This window comes from Carya illinoinensis, chromosome 5, assembly GCF_018687715.1.
Source record: "Carya illinoinensis cultivar Pawnee chromosome 5, C.illinoinensisPawnee_v1, whole genome shotgun sequence".
Lineage (NCBI taxonomy): Eukaryota > Viridiplantae > Streptophyta > Magnoliopsida > Fagales > Juglandaceae > Carya > Carya illinoinensis.
This window is the reverse complement of record NC_056756.1, coordinates 26,164,164-26,185,419: the sequence shown is the minus strand read 5'-3', so window position 1 is coordinate 26,185,419 and position 21,256 is coordinate 26,164,164. Positions and strand designations below refer to the sequence as shown.

At 38.9% G+C, this 21,256-nt stretch overlaps 1 long non-coding RNA gene across 1 annotated transcript; it reads right to left on the bottom strand.

Annotated features, from left to right (window-relative positions):
- Positions 1-6,955: 6,955 nt before the first annotated feature.
- On the bottom strand, positions 6,956-8,790 carry LOC122309514. The gene is made up of 2 exons (XR_006242446.1): positions 8,638-8,790; positions 6,956-7,250 (listed from the first exon to the last, which is right to left on the bottom strand). It is a non-coding gene; the product is annotated as an uncharacterized LOC122309514 (long non-coding RNA).
- Positions 8,791-21,256: the final 12,466 nt, after the last annotated feature.

Sequence of the window (21,256 nt, the reverse complement as noted above, 5' to 3'; positions counted from 1 at the left end):
CAAGATTTTATTATCCACTACACATTGCGACCCAACAATCTCTCAAGTTAAATAAAAAATGTCTATAATTCTCCCAACTAGACACTCAAACTCCAAAGTAAAGTATAGCCTCAAAATTTAAATTCCTATGTGACCTCAAGTTACAATTAATTCTTGAAGATAGTCTCAACAATTAATGCCAACCATCACTCCAATTGGTAACCCACTTCAACTGTGCACTCCGATCAACTCACCAAGAACTCGAAGTTATGATCTATTGAATTTAATACTATCACATCTAATCCACTTCAGTACTCACCAAAGCCACTTCTCTCAAGCCAAAAAGAGACTAGGATTTGTACTCTCCGAAATCCATACACCCTCACCACCACTATAAATGGATCTCATGTACCCTTAGCTAAGATCAATAATCATTCCAACGTATAAGTGATCCATTATTTCCATTTCCAACATCCGTACCTATATCCTCAAAATAAACGAAAATCATTTCCCAAAACCTACATCATCTATTATCCTCAACTCGATATGAATCAATCCTAAAACTTATCACTATAACCTCGAGCTATAACAATTATTGTCAACCTACATTCCATTGAGTAACACGCTTCGACTGAACACTCCAATCGATTCACCACTATCACGTGTCGATCTCATACGTCCTTAGCCGAAACCAATAGTCATTCTAACGTACAAGTAATCCATTACTACTATTTCCATCATCTGGACTTATATCCGCAAATCAACATGAATCATTCCTATATCTGCTTAACTTATACCCTTAACATCAGCAAATAGTTATCGCTTAAAGCTTTGTATTAAAAATGACCTTAAACCTGCTAATAATCCGTTCCCAAAAGTCTCCGGAATATGAGGTCTCAACTTCAATCAAATTCAATACCAACAATTAAACTATTGTTTCCAAAACCTCGATGGATCTATTTCTTCTGAACCGATAAAAATCATTTCCTAAAATCTATTACTACAACCTCGAGTTAACAATAATCATTTTTCTGAACTAAGTCAATATCTACAATCCTCAAAGAAGTATATGAGCTAGATCATTACCTTCCATTCTCAAAGAAATCTACTCTAGAAAAATTTTCATATCAATAACTCAACTCTAATCAACCCCATTTTAATGGTTACAAACTAATCACTCACTAGAGTAGATCAAGCTACAACACTAAATCTGTAAAACTAAGAACTCAATTCCTATTATAAGTCAATCCTTCTACTCTGCAATTCTAAAACCTTAAATCAAATAAGGATCATCTTCCGGAACTTCTAAGATCAAACAACTTACATCCCATAATAGAAAAAAGATCGACTCCCAAATCTTTCAAATTCTAAAACATTAATAGATAATAAATCATTTTCTGAAATCCTCAAGATTGATGGCTTTAATCCAAAACATTCACCTTAAAAACTTGTCAATTTTAAAACCCCAATTGCCACCAAATTGCTCATCCGAATCAGTGAAATTAAAACTTGAAATTTAATTATTTCCCCCAAAGCTTGTCGAACCTAACACCTTAATTACCAAAATCTTATTTCCTAAAATCGATAAGGCCTCAAACCTTAGATAAAATTCTCTTAAACCAATCCTTAAAGCTCGTTGAACCTACGTTCTCCTATTCAATAGCCTCATTACATAAATTTTACAAAACCTAAGACCTCAATCATCTTAAGCGACTTAAATCTAACTCCCCTCCTTAGTTGCAACTTACATTCCTACTCCCAAGAGATCGCCAAACCCATGTCGTTCCCTTCTAGCCACAATATTATAAAAGTAACCCACCTCTATAAAATTCAACCCTACTACACTAAGTATTTATTCCTACCAATGACATTTTCGATAGTACCGTCCTCCTGCCATAGCATAATCCTCAACCCCACTTTTTAACTCCGGACAAAACAAAACAAAACAATTTAAAAAAAAATAAATAAAATAACATATATTGGAATAACTAAAACAAATAAAACAACATACTTTCAATTCAAATAACATCAAATCAAACCAAACCAAATCAAATGGAATTAAATAAAATAAAATCGAATCAAGTTAAAGAAAAACAATTCAAATTAAATAGATAAAATAATTTTAACTCAAGCTTTTAAAACTTTCTGGTACTCCATCTATGGGACATATGGTTTTACCCAGAGTCGAACGGCTCTGATACCACCTGTGACGCCCCCAAATCCCACGCACGGACATGGGAAAATCGAGACGTCCGGATGATGACATCACGGGTCACCACCCTAACGACGTGTGCCAAATATGTGCAAAAGCAACAAATGTGCACGAAGGGACACGCAACGGATAGCAAAGTCATATAACTAAGTACTAGAATTTTTTTAATTTAATACAAAGCTGTTCAAAACATACATATTAAAATATTACAGGACACAAACATAATTTTAAACTAAATACAAATATGGTGCTGCTGGTAAGTAAAATCCAAATACCACCAGATAAAAATATATAGAACTCAAACAATATGCATGAAGTTATGCCAATTCACAAAACCCATAAAATCATATTTTTCCACACATGCCAAAAATCTCATTTGGCCCAAAAACAAACCCTTTCCAAATATCACGCCAAAAGTCACATTTGGCCCATATCCATCTCAAACCATTATCCAATTAATTCGTATGCACCATGACCTCCCCTAGTGGTCATCCGCACACCCTGGCTCCAGTGCCACACCGCAGGTTACGACCACGCATGTGACACCTAACGAGCAATGCCCAGTTTCGCGCCCTGCGCGTTTGTAGCCAAGCATCCTCTAGCCCTCGCCAGTGAAGGGCCACAGAGTCGGTGCGTAGAGCGATGTCTGGTTCCGCGCCCGGCACATTCGTAGCCAAGCATCCCCTAGCCCCCGCTCCCGTCGTCGCCCAGCGACAACTCAGGGGACGTCACTCAGTTTATTCCACTCCCGAGTGACCAGAGGAGCTCCACCGAGATAATACCCCATCCCGGCTTGGGGTCGTGATACACACGCACCCGAAAATCCACTTACGCCAATAAAACAGATTTTTCTCAAATTAAATAAAACGCACATGCATGCACCATGTAAATGCGATTTCAATACACAAAACGATCACCCAACCATAAATCAATAAAACAAGCAACTCCGTCCTCCATCCATCCGACCCCCTAACTCCTCAGACTCAGTCCGGAATCAGCCAACCAACAGCAAATAATTTAATGTATGAACAAAATATATTTAAATCTAAAATTAGAGTTTGGAAAATACTTACAGCGCTATATGGTATTTTTTGAAAGCTCACGGCGTTGCAAACGGCGGAGGAAAAGCAACGTAACAGTGTAATTTACACTGTGGCCGTGGGTTGTAAAATATCCACTTTTGAACGGGGAGAAACCAAGGCTCGGGATTGATAGGGAATGGCCTTGAGATATTTATGAAGCTAAGGGAAATGAGTTTTGGCCGTGGGTGGTGGTGGAAATGGCGGTCGAAGGCCAAAAAGGGGTTGAACGGAGTTGAGCTCGTGGGAGCTGCTCCGGCAACGGATCGAGGCTAAAAATGGGTGGTTTACATCAGCAAGAGGTAGGGGAAGAAGTTGTGGAGAGATGGTGGCTGGAGGTGGTGCGACGGCACCGGAAACGGTGAAAAACCGTATGGCTTGGAGGAGCTCGTGGTGGCTAATGGTGGCTCGGATGGAGGTGAAATTTGGTGGGGATATTCACCGGTGAGAGGGGAAGAAAACTGGGTGGGTGGTGTAGGCCACGCCACCAGCGAACAGCGGTTCTGGGTTGCGAAAGCAACCAACGACAAGGGCAAAAATAGAGCAGGTGCAGTGACTTCCGGCGGCTCGTGGTTGCTAACGGCTGGTCCGATGGCTCTGAAATTGGTGGGGATGATCTCTGGTGGAAGGGGAAGAGAATGGTGGTGGCGGTGCACTAAACGGTGGCCGGACAGAGGAGAACTGGGCGGTCAAAGTGGCAGCGACGAGAAGGAGAAAAGAGAGAAGAGCTGCGCAGGGAGAGAGAAACCGGGAAGGAAAGAGGAAGAAAAAGGAAGAAAAGAAGAAAAGAAGAAAAATAAAAAGGAAAAGGGAAAAAGAAAAAGAGAAAAGAAAAGAAATGAGGTCCAATCCTCACTCCGGAAACCAAAAACAGATCCGCCGAAAACGATATTAAAAACCGTAAAACGACTAAAATAAATTAAACCCACCTCAAATAAATTAAAAACCAATTAAAATACATTAATTTAAAATAAATAAACCAATATATTATTCAAATTGAAAACAACCCTTCAGTGAAAAAAATACGTAAAAACGGGGTATCACAGGAACCCTTGTAAGGTTTGGTCACTTTTGACCACCTCTAGGGTTTCCATGAATGTCTTCCTCCTAGTAAGACACAAGTTAGAAATCCTTGCACATCTTCAAGAAAACTTTCAGTCATAGATTTGATGTACACACACAACTATATTCCTTTTAGACAATGCACACAAACGGCCATTAGGGCTACAAGGATCAACTAGCACCAAACCAATATGGGTTCTATCGAGTAAGGGAAGTGCTAAATATCATTCAGCCTAGGAGGCATGAATCTATGAGGCTCAAGGTAAGGGGAGGGTCGTAAAGTGAGAAAAGAAACCCTAGAATTGAATAGGGTTAAATCCTAGAAATGACACACATTTGGTTATAAGTATTGCTGGTTTTGATAAGTCTAATGATTGAAACAATCACTTTTAGGTTACTTGATCATTAGACAATAATACTTGTGAAGCTTGTTAAGTTAGCCTCTAGCTTACTCCTGGATAATGGATTTATGTAATGCATAAACTTTTCGCTTTGTCATTCAAATTAGATTATGGAATTGTTACTTGTCACATGCTATGGTTTATATCTTATAAGTGCATACTATGTTCAAATGTTGCTAATTGATTGAAATGACATGTTTGAAGTTTTGAGAAATGGTGTATGCTTTGTTGAGCTTCCATATGTTATACTTAAATATACATTTCTGCATGCACTCTTGATATAAGGCATTAGCACATGACATTATTGCATGAAAGTTAAATGGTCGCGTGTCACATGTTTTCAAGTTGTGCATTAAAGAAATGGTTTCTTTTTGACCTTAAATGCTAGGATGGGAGAATATCCTAATGGGACTCCTCTATCTACAGTTTGGAGTGCCTAAATTGAAGTGGTAACTCCTAGGTTGACGAAATATAGTCAACAAACGTTGAATGGGTTCCTTTTTAAAGGATTTTGAAGTGAAGTAGCACCCAATGCTAGTGGGTGCAACACATTGGAAATGTGTTGAAGGCAAATTGTGAACTCCCATGTCATATATTCGCTAATGTACTCACACCCAGTCAAAAGGGCCATAATGTGATGTGGTAATTAGCAGGGAGCCCATAGTGCATAGGGGAGTTGTGAGGTGTCCACTCACATTGTTATATGGATTGATGGTTATAACTGACTGATATGAATTGAAAAATGATGTTCTTACATGATTATTTGTCACTCTATAACATGACTACATGGTCAACATTTTGAAAAGATCACGTACAAGAAAGAAATAAGTTTTTTGTCAAGTTTTTTGCCTATACATGCTTATATTATCTCCTTGTATGTTATTGATTTAACATGCTAAGATGGTAGAGTACCTAGGGTCATTATATCTAGCAAAGATGTACAATTGACATCAAGGTTTTTGTATAGTTTATAGGTAACCTTGGGGACCTCATTGAACTTTAGCAATGCATATGATCCCAAAATAGAAGCTAAGTCACAGTGCACCATTCAAGTATTGAAACACATGCTGAGACAGTGTACCTTGGAGTTTAAAGGAAGTTGGGTTGATCATTTGCCACTTATATTGTAATACTTGGCCCAAACCCAAGAAGAGAAACCTAGCCCATGTATACAAAAGAAAAGGGTTTGAAATGCACCATTTGGTTGAGAAAGGGTTTTTCCCCTTATAACTTCATCGAACTCGACACACTCCCCTCTTTCTCCCCTCTACATTTTGCTACTATGAGACGTCAATGTGGCCGCCACCCTTTCCTAGTTTGTCGATGCGGGTAAGCCCTCTTCCCATCACTCTCACATTCTCTCTCTCTCTCTCTCTCTCTCTCTCTCTCTCTCTCTCTCTCTCTCTCTCTCTCTCTATTGATCTCCTCGTTCTGATATTTGTTCCTTGGGTGACCAATGAAGGTCGTGGGAGATAGTGGTATGTCTCAAGTTTTTTCTCTTTCTCTTTGACATATTATCGCTCACCCAATCTGAATTTATCTCTCCATGTGTTCCCTCACCTTCTTGAACTCGATTTTAACCTTATCAATGTCACAGGGCAGCTCGAATGTCCTGAGGCAACACCACCTCTCACTTGAATTCGATGGATTCTGTGAAGCCCTCAAATCCTACTTGGGATTTGACAAAGCTTGAAGCATTAGAAAATACAACACAAGGTTACATATCTTTGTTCATGATAGTTAAAGATGCAATGCACCTAGCATATATATAAATATTCAATATTTGCAGCGAATAATTTTCTTCTCTGAGCAATACTATGTACAAAATATAACATATCCCAAAATAAACTAGGGATTCTTCATTATCACATGATAATAGATAACCAAAAGTTACAATACTTATCCAAAAGATCTGTAATGACATAAGTATTGGAGACAGAGCTCTATAATTATAGTCTAAAAATAAAACTATTCTAATATATTGTTAAGTTGCTTAGGTAGCTCTGCTATAATGTCAAAAATGGTGTCTAGGAAATGGATAATCGTGGCTATTAGTTTAGATGCCTCTAGTCACCGCTTGGGATTAGACGGTGACTAAAGTGTCGGGACATGCAACCCAAGACTATATACCCTCGTACATGACACTTAAGATGCATGCTCCTAGAATGTTTCTAGCAGTATGCAATAAATTGCAATGGAATAGGTCATCTTATAAAATGTTGTATCAGAATAAAACTAATATCCCAACTTCATCCATAACTTTTAAATTATACTTCTCAGTAATGGAGTATCAAACTCCACGTTACAAATTAACATAACAAGTTTTGTCTAAAAAGGCCTTAACAAAGAAAATCATTAAGGCATCCTTCTAATCTCAGCCATCTCCAAGTAGGTCACGACTAAATCCGTTCATTCTCTAAGTTGAGCACATCCTTAGCCTTGGTCATCATCTTGACTCGCTACTCCTGGTCCTGTCACAACTTCTATCATTTTGGTGGGGAATGGTAGTGGAAACTACTACAATGAGATTCTGAGAAATCTTAGCAAGTAAGCACACAACATACAATGATTAACATAAGTATACAAGTGGCAAATAGTGGAATGCATGCATGCACATGTACTTGACACATGACTTGACTGAAGATTTGATTTATGCACTTGACCTTTTTCAAAAGACATGTAACATAATTCTTGACTTTTCAAAAAAACATACTTTTATCATCATTCATATCTTGTTTAATCACGTGATCCAGAACATATTATATCATATCACATGATTCATCCATATCGTTTGTATAGGTGCATTGCCTTATTTTTATAACACTTGTGGATACATCACGGCTCCCTAATGTACCACGTATTCTTACCAGTTACCACACCATCAACAGTCCATACACCATGGTGAATACTTCTTAAACATATTCATATCATAATACCACGATAGTACTTCGTCAATTTCTTGCCTTAGTCATGGCACCCACTAGCGTTAGGTGCTACCTCACTCCGGCATCCTTTCCAAAAAATCCATTCGAGGCGCGTCAACGGTTCTTTGTCGACCTAGGGGTTACCACTCTATTCTTAAGTACTCTAGAATGGATAAAGGAGTTCCACTAGGACAATCCCCCGTCCTAGCATTTGAAGTCGTGATAAAAACATTTTTGACTCATTTATTTCCTTTAGAAAACAAACTTGTACCCAAATGCATGTGACATGAGACTTAAAATGTAACCCTTTACATACTAGACATGGGACACATGAGATGTCGTGCATGAACTCATTGATCATAACATCTTCAAATCATGGCATGTTAACATGGGCATGTGAAACATCCAAAACAACTTCATGAACATAAACGAATATGTCATGCCTGAAACATCCAAGGCATGAAATCATAGGAATTCTTCACTTAACATGTTCCATACTTGAATCATATTGACCATAATCATGGCATGCATGGATTTCAAATGAAATCATAGCCATATCATAGAAATTAGAGGCATACAATATCACAATAGTCAAAATTTCAAGATAAATGATAAATCCATAAAACAACATGAAAAACTAAAACCATATATAATCATCAAGATACTAACCATGAGATATATTATTGACTCTAAATGGCATTATAAACCCTAACATCTCAAATTTTGTACAAGAACTTCATCCAACCAACGACATTATTTTAAGCTTATACAAGAGCTATAGAAACTGTGGAAATGATAAAAATCCAACCTTTTTGTCAATCTTAAACTTGTCTAACAACACCAAATGCTTTTTTTCATCCTAAACACATGGCCATCAAATATATCATAAATCGACATATTTGTTTTTAGAGAAAGCTTCTACTAGAACACTAACGCAACCTTCCAACATGTATTGAGAAAATATGAGGAAGATTGCTAACCAAGTTGAAAATCTTGAAGAGGAGGCTCAGTTTGCACTGTTCTAACCAACAACTCTCGGTTTTCACCATTGTAGTGTGTTAAGCTCTTTTTTAATGTGGTGTAGCTAGATCTTTGGGTGTGTATATGAAGAATAGAGAGGAAGAGAAGAGAAAAGTGAGTGATTTTTGTGTAGACCCTCAATCATAAGATAAAAGGGTGTTTTTATACTAAAAAATAGCTCAAACTCTCTTCTTCTTGCTTTAGCTTTTATTTCCAAGTGGATAGCCATAGATTTTGACTATTGCATGTTGTACAAGTGGCATATTGGTAGGTTTGCATGTTGGATAAGTGGCATAGCTGGTGCATGTGGGACAAGTGGCTCTTAATGATGCATGTGGGACAAGTGGTGCCTTTGCTGATGCATGTGGAACAAGTAGTGCCTTTGCTAGGCTATAGGGAATACAAATTTGAAGGATGCCATGTGTCAAAGCTCCTCTTTCTTTTTCATCATTGCCTCTCCTTCGAAAGTCCAAAAGCTCCTATACACGAATGACAAGTGGCATGGTTTTCTTGTCAAAACTCAAAATCCTAAGAAGCTCCTTGGGCATGTTCCTTCATATCGTCTAGATTCAAGGTATTTCTAGGGCAAAATTGTCATTTGATAAATCATGGCTTCAGCCTTGTAGCCTTGTGCATGCTTGTCAAGTGGCATGTAGGAGGTAGGTGCGTGCTCCCCATGCTCTTTTCCTTTTCCCATGCATCTTCCCTAGGTGATTTCCCCCTTCCTTATGCCTCTCAAAACTCAAAATATGACATGTGGCAAGTGGTGGCCAAAACCCTAGGCATGAATGACAAATGGCATACGTCAGAAAATAAACTTGACTGGGCGTGTGGCTTAAGGATCCGAAAGTCCCTTGGTATTCCTAATGTAAATTGTTTAGAAAGTCTCACTTTTGTTTTCCCCATGTGTCATTCCCCATGCAAACATCCCTTGGAAATCCTCACTAAGGACAAGTGGCATGAGGTATGTGTGTGTTCTTGGGTTTGCCGAAATCACCATGTCTGTGGTACCCCATTTTTACGTGTATTTTCACTGAAGGAGTTGTTTTTAATTTAATTAATATAGTAGTTCTTTTATTTTAAATTATTGTATTTTAAATTGGTTTTTATTTTATTTGATGTGGTGTTTAATTTATTTTAGTCATTTTATATTTTTAAAATCATTTACGGCGGATCAGTTTTTAGATTCTGGAAGTGAGGATTGGACCTCATTTTCTTTCTCCCTCTTTTCTTTTCTTTTTTTTCTTTTTCTACTTTTTCCTTTTCTTTGTTTTTTCTTCTTCTTTTCTTTCTTCTTCCTCTCTCTCCCCGCGCGCTGCTCCCTTTCCTTCCCTTCCCGTCGCTGCCCAGCTGCTAGCCCTGACCCACCGCCGTCCGGCCGGCGTGGCCAACACCACCCCCACCAAAACATTCTCCTTCGGCTGGTGATCACCCCCACCAATTTTCAGCTCCATCCGTGCTGCCGATCACGCCCTACAGCCCCTTCTTTCCGCATGGTTTTGAGCCTTTTCTGGCGCCGTCGGTCCACCTCCAGCCACCACCTCTTCACAGCTTCTTCCCCTACCTCTTTCCAACCTAACCCATCCAATTTCGGCCCCGATCCGTTAACGGAGCAGCTCCCACAAGCTCAACTCCGTTCAGCCCCTTTTGGCGCTTCCACCGCCACCCACAGCCAAAGCTCACTTCCTTTATCTTCATAAATATCTCAAGGCCATTCCCTATTAATTTCGTGTCTTGGTTTGTCCTCGTTCGAAAGTGGGTAATTTACTACCCATGGCCACAGTGTAAAATACACTGTTACGTTGCTTTTTCTCCGCCGTTTGCAACACTGCGAGCTTTAAAAAAATACCTTATAACGCTGTAAGTATTTTCCAAACTCTACTTTTAGATTTAAATATATTTTTCTCTTACAATAATTATTTGACTGCTGGTTGGTTGATTCCGGACTAAGTCCGAGGAGTTCGGGGGTCAGATAGATTGAGGACGGAGTTGATTGGTTTTGTTGATTTGTGATTGGTTGGTTGTTTTGTGCCTTGAGATGTGCATTACATGGAGCATACATGTGCATTTTATTTAATTTGAGAAAATCATGTTTTATTTGCGTAAATGGATTTTTGGGTGCATGTGTATCATGACCCCAAGCCAGGATGAGATATTATCTTGGTGGAGCTCCTCTGGTCACTCAGGAGTGGATAATACTAAGTGACATCCCCTAGGTTGTCACTGGGCGATGACCGGATCGCATGATACGGTAACGCTGTCGTGTCGACTCCGTGGTCCCTAGAGTGGCGGGGACTAGAGGATGGCCTGGTCTAGGGACGCGCTGGGCGCGGGTACCGGGCATCACTCGTTTAGGTGTCACACGCATAGACGTTACCTGCAGTATGGCACAGGAGCCATAGTGTGCGGATGATCCCTAGGGGAGATCATGGTGCATGCAATAATTGGATCGGTTTTATGGTTTTGGTTACGGGCCATTTTCTGGGAAAACGACGAGGTATGATTGAGGCTATGTGATCCATTTTCTGGGAAAATGGTGGTTTATTGATTTGGGCCATTATCTGGGATAATGGTGAGGACTGGTTTTAAAGGTTATGTTTTTGGGCCAAATGGGATTTTGGCGTGCGTGGAAAAAATGTGGTTTTTATGGGACATGTGCGTTTGCATTCTTTCATGCATATTGTTGAGTTTTATATGTTTTTATCTAGTGGCGTTTGTATCTTACTTACCTGCGGCACGATTTTTGGTATCGTAGTTTTTGATGCAGAGATCAAGGAGGAGGAGGAGGTTGAGCACAAGGAGGCGGCTCTGCCGGAGTACTGAGTTGGAGTTATGCTTTGTAGTTTGGTTTGAAACTATATTTTTGGTTTGTAATATTTTATTATGTATGTTTTGAACATTTTTGTTTTAAACTAAGAAAAATTCTTAGTTTCTTTTTGTAGTTATATGACTTTCGTTATCCGTTGCATATTTCTTTTTGTATACTTGTTGCTTATACACACATTTGGCACTTGGCGATAGGGTGGTGACCCGTGTTGTCATCATCCGGACGTCTTGATTTCCCCGTGTTTGTATGTGGGGATTTGGGGGCGTCACAGGTGGTATCAGAACGCTTTGGCTCTGGGTAAAACCACATGTCCCGTAGGTAGTACCAGAATGTTTCTAAAAGTTGTGTTTTAAAATTTATTTTAAGTATAGTTGCTATTTGATTTGTTTTATTTGATTTGAATTTATTTGAGCTTGTTTGCTTGTATTTATTTATTTAGTTATGTTATTGCATGCTGGTTTCTTTTTGTTTCTTGTTGTGTGGTTTGGTTTTGGGTTTTGGTTTTTGGTTTTATGTTGTTGGTTTTATTTGTTTTCTTAAAGGGGGTCAAAGGTTGTGTTGTGGTAGGAAAATGGTGATACCAAGAAAGTCTACTCAAGAGCCTCGGGACGATACGCTGAGGGATGATGCTATAGCCCAAGCAATTAGGCAGATGATGGAGTTCATGTAGCATAATTTTAGGCCACAACAGGGAGGGCCTTGGCCACAATAAGGAGGTCCTTGGCCACAACAAGGAGGGCCTTGGCCACAAGGAGGGCCGTGTGGAGTGGTGCAAGCTGGATGCACATATGAGGGCTTTCTAGTGCATAGAACTCCACCCTTCATGGGAGAAGAGGATCTACTACGGGCTGGAAAGTGGGTCAAAGATCTAGAAAGAACTTTTGAGGTATGTGGTTGCACTGAGGCGCAACAAGTACTCTATGCCAGCTATCTGTTGCAAGGCACTGCTTCTGAGTGGTGGGATACCAAAAGAGTAATGCTGGAGTCAGAATTGAGATCTTTCACCGCTGTGACCTGGCAGTGCTTTAAGAAAGAATTTAATGACCGATTCTTTCCCGGTTCCGTGAGGCGGCAAAAAGCAAGAGAGTTCTCAAGCTTGGTCCAAGGGAGTATGACCGTGGAACAGTACGCCTGAAGATTCATAGAGTTTGGGCGATTTGCCCTTCACCACATCGCCACGGAGGAAATGTAGGCCGAGTGTTTCCAGGAGGGTCTGCATCCTGATATACGCAGAATGGTGGTCTGCCATTGGATTTCCACTTTTCAGGATTTAATGGACTTGGCCACTCTTGCAGAGTGAGAGAATAATTTGAGTATAGGCTCCCCTCCAGGACATAAGAGGCAGAGTTTTTCTGGTGAATGAAGTAGTTCAGCGGACCGGGACTCAACTACAAGTGGCCTCGGGTGTTTTATGGGAGGAAGAGTTCCAGTTTATGGAGTTTGTAATAGAGCCCATGTGGGTGAGTGCCCTTCGGGTGGGGCTTGATGCTATAATTGTGGCCAGCAGGGGCACTTTGCTTGTGAGTGTCTTAGGCCAGTTCAAGGAAGTCGTGGAGGTAGACATGGTGGAAGAACAAATCAAAGGCAAACAGTGCAAGCCTGGGTTTATGCTGTTACACCCGAAGATGTTGATGATGAGGCACCAGCGACCCATGATGCTGGAGTAATTACAGGTATGGATCTAATTTAATTTAATTTTTGGATTTGATTTTTGATGTGCTTTGGTTTCTTCTTTGTTTTTGGATTTCATGGGTTAATGTGTTTGGTTCAGGGAGAGTCCGTTTATATGAATTTTATGCTTGCACTTTATTTGATTCGAGTGCATCACAGTCATTTGTATCTTCCACTTTTACTTGGATGTGTAATTTGGTTACGAAACCTTTGCCAAAGTCATTGGTAGTGGCTCTACCAAATGGTGAAGTGGTATGGTGTTCCAAGGTTACATTGGGTTGTCCTTTAAATTTTGATGGAAGGTTTTTGGATGCTAATTTGGTTGTGTTTAAGCTGCTAGGTTTTGATATCATCCTTGGGATGGATTGGCTATACCGATATTCTGCGAGTATTAATTGCAGAAATCGGGTAATTAGCTTTCAGTTTCCAGATGGGGATTATTTGGAATTTGTGGGAAGTAAGCCAAAGGAGAAGCCGGTAGTTATATCGGCAATTCAAGCAAGAAGAGAGATTGCCTGTGGGGCGGATGCCTTCTTAGCCCAGATGGGGATTTGGGGGCGTCACAATGTCACCTGACGTAACTTTTGTGTGATTCCCCAGGTTGCCTCTTTAGTCTCTTCCTCTCCCTTGTTGTTGTTAACATGCTTTTTGTCCTCCCAAGTATGACGCATCTTGGAACTCTAAAAAGTCAGTTTTGTCCCAAGCTTGACATGTGTCTATTTAGATACTTGTGCCTTGCAAAAGTGGCGCCTAACACCTTCCAATCCAAAACCCTATGTCCTTTTTGCCTCTTCCACTTTTTCTTCCAACCTTCCAATACATAGTTGACAAGTGTCACTTTAGTCCTTTTTCCTAAAAGACCAAAAACTCCTTCACTATGCCAAGTGGCACTTCCTCCTTATTAAATAGCTCAACTTGGGGCTTCTAAAGCCAATACTGTTATCAACCAAATTCCATGGACCTTTTTCTTCTATTTCCCTCTTGTGGGCTCCCTAGCTTCCCACACGGGGCAGGGGAATGTCCTAGTGGAACTGCTTTGTCTACTCTAGAGTTCTTAAGAATGGAGTGGTAACCCTTGGGTTGACAAAGAACCAACAACAGGCCTCGATTGGATTACTTTTAAGGAATGCTGGAGTGAGGTAACACCTAACGCTACTGGGTGCATAAAGCAAGTAACCCGACGAAGTACTATCGAGTAAATAAGTTTTGTTTTTGTTTAAGATGTAGTCATCACAGTGCAGTAACTAGCAGGAGCACGTGGTGCAAAGGGGAACCATGTTGTTTCCACCCTTTGAATAAGTAAAAGAGCTCATATGTTAATAGATCACTCGATGAAAATCTTGTGATATTCTCTGAAAATGCAAGTTCTATTAAAGGTCAACATGAAAAAGGAAGGTAAAATGTTTTCTAAAAATGTCAAGTCTCTGTTACAAGTCTTTGAAAATGATCAGTGCTTAAGTCAAAGTTCAGTTTCAATCATGAGTCAAGTACCTGTCCATCACACATTGCACGATATATGTCTTCTATGCTTGTGTTGACTATTGTATGTTGTATGTATACTTGCTTAGATTTTTTGAAATCTCATTGTGGTAGTGGAAAGGTTAACTTAAATAAATGTCCCCACACGGGACCCATCCTCAAACATATAAACCATAAGCCATCACCAAAAGAACCGAACTAACATGGACTACTAAACATCGTCCCCTCCCTCCTCGGTAGTGCTCAGCTCCCCAGCCTCTCCATCAATACCTGGATGTTTAAAACATAAACACAGAGTGAGTCTAATACTCAATAAGCAGTACACTATACTATTAACTTACTAAGCATCTAATATTTTATTTGAAAACATCCATACATAAACATTTGCTAATTTTGATGATACTTTCAGGCATAACCAATTTAAGAAATAAGTCATTCTTTCATGCATAACATTTAAGCCATGCTTTCATACATAACATTTACTTTTATCTTTCATTTTCCTTTGGTTGCCACACTATTACACCCCGTGTGTTAGGGTTAGCGGTCTTTTAGACTTGACCTCCACCCATGGCCATAGGTTAGGAATCCTTTTCTGTCAGGGGATAGCACTAGGTGCACAACTAGTATTACTTATCTGGCATTGCAATCTGCCCAGTCCTTAGGTACCAATCTGTTCATATGGCCGTTACTTATTTTCATACATTAACCTTCATGTCATTTCTTTTCTTTCTTTGCAGTTAAACATTTTCATTATCTTTCCTTAGTCCGATGCATATACATTTATTATGGAAAAAGAGCATTTCATGTTGTGAAATTTTGCAAGTGTACGAAATCGTACCAAGTTATATAATGATAAGAAAGATGTCGAACCCACGAGGACTATTTACCTATTAACTATTAAAATTATTCTAATTCTAAATTATTTGAAAATCAAGTGGTGGATTTTGAATTAGAAAAACAGCAACAAATTAAATTAAATCAACAACTAAAGAATTGACCAAACACTTGAAAAGATGAAGATTTCACCCAAGAAGAAAATGCTGAGGCATCCAACTCAACTAATCAATCCAATCTCAAATCCTAACTATACAATCGATCAATTATCATCCTATTTGACAGTGAAATATTCTAACTTATCTAAGACCCTCTCTCGAGTAGAATTAGAATTACTCAACCTACAATAACCTGCGATATGTCTATGCAAATTTAAAAGCATTTGAGCACATTAAGGTTAATAATATTTCACATAAAAGCCACACAAATCATGTTGGTACATTCTTGTCTTTCGTTCAATTCATGGCATACATCATACGAAGCTAAACTACATGCATCATCTCTCGAATTAACATGCACAACAAATCATTCAACTATTGGCCAAATAATTGAAGGCATTAAACTCAATGATATATGCTCAAAAGGAATGATAAAATTATGATCACAACGAAATAAGATTCGGGATTGTCATGGAGAGGCTACATCGTAGCCTTAGCAATAGAAATTAGTTCATAATCTAATCAAAACAAACCATAATAATTCTGAAATTCATAATGAGAATTATACAAAAAGAAGATTAAAGATTTGAGAAGGAAACTCTATGTAGATCAAGAATCTCTATTGTTGATGAACTCCAATTCTGTAGATTTTCAACCTTCTATTTGAAGTGCTGTTTTGTCCCTGAATATTTTCATTCTAAGCCCTATCTTAAACATAAAAGTTGTAGGTTTTTATCTCAGCTTTCCGTAGACACCAAGATTTCCCTTATTGGAGTTTTCTACAAGAAGTTATGCTGTAAATACTGAAGGGTATTTCAAGAATTCGACAGCTTTGCGAATTTTGAATTGATGCGCCCTTTCATCCTTCTAGATATTCATTTTTGGCCAAGAATTTAACACAAACATTCTAGGATTTTCTCTTGGATTTCTGTAGACACCGAAATTACCCGTATTGGAGTTTTCTAGAAAAAGTTATCCTCTAATTACGAAAGGGTACTTCAGGAATTTCGAGAACTAAATGTTTCCTATTCTCTTAATGACTCATTCAATTTATTTATTCCTAAAAAAAATAAACAAAATAAATAAAAACTCTAATAAATAAGAAAATTAAACACAAAATAGCATAAAATTAAGAATAAAAGTATGACAAAACTTATATAGAAATTAAGCACATCACATGTCATGCTTACATATAAGTAGGGCGTTAGTTATTTGAAAGAGCATGTATGAAATCTCATGACTTAGAACCTACATGCATGCATTACCATATACACATACACACAATTATAATCAATAGGGTGCTTAACAAGGGCTACCAAGAAAGGCTTGTACATAATATAGATTCATTCAACCTTTCTTTATAAGAACATTTGAAAAGAGAGATATATTCTTTTATAAGAGAACTTGGTATAAGAGTATGGTCATAACTACTTACCTCGATATGCCTCAGTACCTCCAATGTCAATGGATCCTATTCCAATAAATAATAAACGTGTTAATACTCATCCAACATCCTTTAGACCTCTAGACTCTCTCCCTTCTCTCTAAAAAACCCTAAATCTAAAACCACTGATCCTCGACTGGGGGGAGGGGGGAGCCGAACCCTTCCATTCCTCCCCCCCTCCCCCTCCCCTTTCTCATTTCTTTTTCCTACATTTTGTGGTTTTTTTCCCCTTTTTTTTTTCAGTTGTAAGTGTGTTTTTAGGCAAATAAGGGGGAGTGCTGACCAGGTTGCTTTCTAACTGTCGTCCACCAACACGCACCCCTCCGGATGTTGGCTAGCCACTGATCTTCAAGTCCACCGAACATAGTGCCAAACAGAGTGATGCGTAGCTCGCACGCGCAAGAAGAAGCCTCCACAACGTGGCTGCCACACGCCACTGGCTGATTCAAAACTTGGCTTTTCTGGGACCCCAGACTCCAGGAAAGCACAGTCTGACCATCGGCTCTCCTCCAGCTACTCTTGCACCACAGCCTTTGTTTTTTTGTCTTTCGTACCTCTGTTCCATTGATCTGTTGGTGTCTATTCTTATTTTGTATTTTCACGACCTCTGTTTTTGTGTTTTTTGCTTGTTTTGGTGTTCTGTTTATTTCATGTGAATTCCAGGGTAAGGTAATGAGCTGTTGAGCGGCCTGAATCTGAGACAAAGAGCTGAGAGCGGTGGGTGATGCTACGGATGGTGGTCGTACAGTCAGCCTTTGAAATTCCCAATGTACCCCTGTAAAACCACGAAATTGTCTACCAATTTCCTTGAACAAATTAGTTAGATCTTAATTATAAAGATTATGAAATGAATTAAATACTTTAAAATAAATAATCAAACTTGCAAGACACAACGATTGGTTACGAAGGGAAACCCTTTAAAGAACTCTTTAAAGGTAAAACCCTACGGGGCAGCCAAACCCAGGAAAGTCAATCTTATTATTTGAAGAACAATTACAAGTAATAATCAATTACAAAACCTTTGCAATTCGACTCTCTTACTTGCCTGGACAAACGACCCGTTTGTCTTCTACCACAGTAGCAGCCAGAACCTCTGGCGATCTTCAAATGTTGACCTCCCTTTTTGGAACTCCAAAGGCTGAAACCCAATCGATGTTGCTTCGCACTCAAAGCACGATCACACTCAAGAAGATATGAAAAATCCCATGAAAATTCTCAAGTGAATTTTCTCTCATTAACACCCAGAATATCCTCTGTAAAATTCGTGGCTTAAAGTCCTTGAGGAGATACAAAACCGAATCCCCTTTAAATAGAAGATCTGAAAAGAATTCTAGTTGCAGTAGGACTCTGCTGACGGTTAGCAACAGACGCGAAAACGCGTCCCGACGGACTGCTAACATTTCGGGATAACTTCTTCTGATATAGACTGAATTCTGTTCCGATTTCTTCTGGATAAGTGTACTGCTAACAGAACTCGATTTTGACTTCAGGAACTTATCTAAACAACTCCTAATATTTCTAGATAGACTCAATATTGTTTAGACATAAATCAATAATTATTTTTACATTCATCCAACAATAATAAATAATATGATAAGATAAGCCTTATCATTCACTCATCTAATCCTAGCCAACTTTTTTGCCTTTACAGCCTTCGCTATGGAGGTTGTTGTGGTCTGTACGCAAGTTGGGTGCTCGTGCCCTTGGGGCTCGTGATGCCGATTGCCTATGGAGGGTGTGCCGTCGGAGCTCATGCTGTGCTCGTGATTGGGTTGTTTTTCTTGGTTTTTGTTTTGTGGGTTGTTTTTTTATGTAGTTTTAGTATAGGTATATGCTATTGGACTGTTTGTTCATAGTAAGTATCTCTGCATTCTGCCTCCTTGGAGGTTGGAGGGGCCATCTAGTCTTTGGTCATACAGAGCGTTTACTCTTTCTTTTGAGAGTTTTATAAGTTTAAGACAATGTTCATCACTTTATGTGCGGGAAGCTCCTGAGCAGTTGCGTTAGTTGATATTATAGTCTGGTTCTCCTAACTTATAAGTCACAGTTGTAACTTCGTTTACTGAATGAATGCAATGAAGCATATTTCCATAAAGAAAAAAAAAACATCCTTTAGACCTCCATTTGAACGAAAAAACCAAAATATTATAAATCTAACGTCCCTTGTCTATAGGTTAACTTAAATAAACGTCCCCACATGGGACCCATCCTCAAAACATATGAACCATAAGCCATCACCAAAAGAACCGAACTAACACGGACTACTAAACATCAGCCCCTCCCTCCTCTGTAGTGCCCAACTTCTTAGCCTCTCCATCAATACCTGGACGTTTAAAACATAAACACAAAGTGAGTGAAATACTCAGTAAGCAGTACACGATGCTGTTAACTTACTAAGCATCTAATATTTTCTTTTAAAAACATGCATACATAAATATTTACTATTTTTGACAATGCTTTCATGCATAAACTTTTAGGCAATACTTTCATGCATAACCTATAAGCAATACCTTCATGCATAAACTTTTAGGCAATACTTTCATGCATAACCTATAAGCAATACCTTCATGCATAAGATTTACTTTCATGTTTTATTTTCCTTTGGCCGACACACTATTACACCCCGTTTGTTCGTGTTAAAGGTCTTTTGGACCTAGATTCCACCTGTGGCCAAACCTGGATTCTGCCTGTGACCACAGGGCAGGAATTCCTTTCCATCAGGGGGCAGTACTGGGTGGACTACAAGTACTACTTACATGGCATTGCAATCTGCCCAGTCCTTAGGTACCATTTCAATTCATATGGTTGTTATGTATTTTCATACATTAACTTTCATTTCATTTATTTTCTTTCTTTGCAGTAAAAAATTTTCATTATCTTTTCTTAGTATGATGCATATGCATTTATTTTGTAAAAAGGGCATTTCATGTCATGCTTACATATAAGTAGGGCGTTAGTTATTTGAAAGAGCATGTATGAAATCTCATGACTTAGAATCTATATGCATGCATTACCATATACACATACACAATTATAATCAATAGGGTGCTAACAGAGGCTATAAAGGCTTATATATAATATTGATTCATGTACCCTTTCTTTAGAAGAACATTTGAAAAGAGAGAAAGATATTCTTTTATGAGAGAACTTTGTGTAAGAGCATGGTCATAGCTACTTACCTCGATGTGACACCCCCAACTCCCATGTACGGATACTTGAAAATCGAAGCGTCGGGATGATGACAACCGGATCACACATCCCATTGCCAAGTGCCAAGTGTGTATAACAAAAAATAACGTAAAGGAATAATAACAGTTAGTCGACTAAGTACTAGAATTGGTTTTAATACAAGTTCGCTTTAAAATAAGCATACCAAAAATATTACAATTAACTAGCATAAATATAATACAAATAAAAAACAATAAACTAAACAGGGAGGAGGCGAAGCCGCCTCCTCAAACTTAGCCTCCTCGTCCTCTGCATCAAAATCTATAGTACTAAAGATGGTACCGTAGGTAAGTAACAAACCCAAACAAACCTCAAGATAAAAATATATTAAAACCTCAACAATATGCATGATCAGGATGCAATATGCATGAGTTACGAAAATAATCATTTCCCAAAAAAAATCATTTTTCCAACGCATGCCAAAATTCCATTTTGGTACAAAAACCCAATCCATTAAATCAACCGCCATTTTTTCAGAAAATGGCTCACATGTCCAAGTCTTGTCATTTTCCCAGAAAATAGCCTAATAACCAACCATCAGAGCACTGTAGGCGGGAATCATAGGTGGGACTCTACCACCAGCCCTATGTGTGTACCGTAGGTGGGAATCGTAGGTGGGACTCTACCACCATCCTGACAAGTCCGTCTGTAGGTGGGAATCGCAAGCAAGACTCTACCACCATCCTTACGCGTGCACCATAGGCGGGAATCACAGGTGGGACTCTACCACCGTCCCTGTTTATCACCATCTCAACAGTGACCCTCTATCAAACTGTTCAATTAGTTCATATGAAACACAATTAAAAATCCTTTCTCGTATAAAAAAACACAGTTTCCAAATATACACATGAACATGCATGCAATTCCACAAAAACCAAGTTTTCAATACCCAACACATGTACATGGATGCAACATGCAACAAAAATGACAAGACACAA